The sequence below is a fragment of the Carassius auratus genome, unplaced genomic scaffold, assembly GCF_003368295.1.
Source record: "Carassius auratus strain Wakin unplaced genomic scaffold, ASM336829v1 scaf_tig00048650, whole genome shotgun sequence".
NCBI classification, from domain to species: domain Eukaryota; kingdom Metazoa; phylum Chordata; class Actinopteri; order Cypriniformes; family Cyprinidae; genus Carassius; species Carassius auratus.
In genome coordinates this window covers 28,481-31,328 of record NW_020527080.1, presented here as the reverse complement: position 1 = coordinate 31,328, position 2,848 = coordinate 28,481, and positions in this window count along the sequence as shown.

Below are 2,848 nucleotides of genomic sequence, written 5' to 3'. Positions count from 1 at the left end.
AAAAACCGACTAACTTTTCGACGTTCATGCGTCTTCTTCAGAGTCGGATATATATATATATATATATATATATATATATATATATATATATATATATATATATATATATATATATATATATATATATATATATATATATATAAATTTATTATTACTTTTTGATTAGGGACAATATAAATTATAAAAAAACAATGTAAAATGTGCCACAATTTAGCCCTAGGACAGGCTGGTTATAAAAAATAAAATAAAAAAAAGACAGAAAATCAAACATATTTTTAACATTAAGATCCTTATAAATTTTGGCTTTTTTGATTTGACAACAACCAGATTTTTATTTATTTCATTTATTTTTTAATTTTTTAATTTTTTCTTTTTCTTTAGTACCATGGTATTCTTTTAAATACTTTACAGCACTATTTAAACACCAATAACAATAGGCTACTAATATACATGCATATCAAAATACCACAATATTTCCATAAAAAGATATTGAAAGAGAGAATGATTTGTTTATGGCAATACTATTTAGTTTGGACACCAGTATGATATATTATTATTTATTATTTTTGAACCAGGCACAATACACGTTAATAATACATAAAATCAATGTAAAACGTGGCAGGTTTAGCAAAGGTGGTTAATTATTATCTCTAGCCCCTGGGCTGGTTAATTTTATTTATTATTATTATTATTATTATCAAACATGAACATTTTGATTTGACAACAAAAGTTATTTCTTTATTTGAGAAACAACATTTGCTTTTATATAGAACCCTGTTATTATTGTTTTAAACACTTTAGAGCACCATTTAAAAACCAGTAACAGTAGGCTAATATGATAAATATATATCTGGTGCCATAAGTGAACCATATACTCCTGCCATATTGCTTTTTTCATAGTGCCAGCCGCCCAGCATCACATGTCACATGTTTCTCTAAAACATGGGCTGAAACTGGCATAAAACACTCCTGAAAACACAAACACGCCTCTCTGAAAAAGAAAAAAGGCATATCCAGAGCTCCCTCTTGTGGCCACCAGCTGTGTCTGACAGCAGGTTAAATAAACCACCTCCCATCCTACTGAAAAGAATGAAAAAAAGGAGGACTGGAAATCCCCCCTCGCTCCAGCCAGACCCCCAGAGAGAGGCTGCGCCTGCACCTGAGATCCACATTACAGTACCTTCACAGACTGCAGGCCTTACCCAACATCTGTCCACTAATCACACACAGATGACAGTAATGTTAATTAAAGTTAATGTAATCAAACTCCATCCATATGGCCTTGTCCCTGATTAGTAAGAAATGCTTTTTTTTGTCCTGCTGTAACTTGTTAGATTAGCGCCACGCTTCATCACAATGGTGTCTGGAACCGAACAACACACACCAGGCCATATTGAAGGACTTTTAAAAGATAAAAGTAAAAAGACACACATAAACAATAGTGACAAACACATTTCACTTGACGTTGTGTTATAAAAAAAAATGTAAAAAACAGTAAGCTGTATGAATGCTGAATTTTTAACAGTGTACTATTTTATATATATATGCTCTCTCTCTCTCTCTCTCTCTCTCTCTCTCTCTCTCTCTCTCTCTCTCTCTCTCAAATGATTAATCATGATTAATTGCATCCCCAAAAAAAGTTTTGTTTAAATAACATGTGTGCATTATGTATATTTATTATGTATATATAAATACACACACATACAGCATATATTCTGAAAAAAAATAAAAATAAATATATATATATATATATATATATATATATATATATATATATATATAGATAGATAGATAGATAGATAGATAGATAGATAGATAGATAGATAGATAGATAATAAATAAACTTAAAGTATTTTTCTTAAATATATACATGAATTTGTGTGTATTTATACTTACATAATAAATATACACAGGACACACAAATATATTTTGTAAATACACTTTTATTTTGGATGTGATTAAATGTGATTAATTGTTTGACAGTACTAATATGTATGTGTGTGTATATATATATATATATATATATATATATATATATATATATATATATATATATAGCACAATATCATTTAGTGTAATAACTGCATATATTAGTGCTGTTCATTTATATAATGTCAATAATAAATAAATAAATCATTAATAACATTACATTCATTTTGTGCAATAATCTATAATGTCAATATAATTATTTTATATATCTATAACATAAAATTGCTATTTTAATAAAATCAATAATTATAAAAATAAAGATTTTTTTATTTTTATAAATTATTACATTTTTACTTTCTAAATTACAATTATTAATTTTAAAAAAATGCTGAAGACTCTATTTGCTACCATTGCTTTTTGTTTCTTCATTTGTATCTTATATTCATACTCTCCTACAAAGGCTAACATATATATATATATATATATATATATATATATATATATATATATATATATATATATATATATATGGAAAGAACTGGAAAAGAACTGGAAATACTGATTTCTTTTATGCTACACATCAACTGAGGCTTTCCACAACACAAAGCGACAACTAGTGTGGATTTCACGCGGCCTGCGGGTTACAAGCTCCCGATCGCCTACTCTGAGACAGTATGCCAGGATTTCTGCAAGGACGCCCACTCTCTGACTACAGAAAATATTGTGCATAACCGTGTAAATGAAAACTGAAATCAGTGGAATGCAATTACGGCTAGAGAGAAACAAATAAACACATCCTGTGTGGCACGTGTGTTTAAAGCAGCCGAGCAAGGAGATTTATGACACGGGTGGTGAATTAGAGCAGCAACGAACCGGTGGCCTGTTGAATCGACCGTCTATTTATTGGCCATAGAGAAAT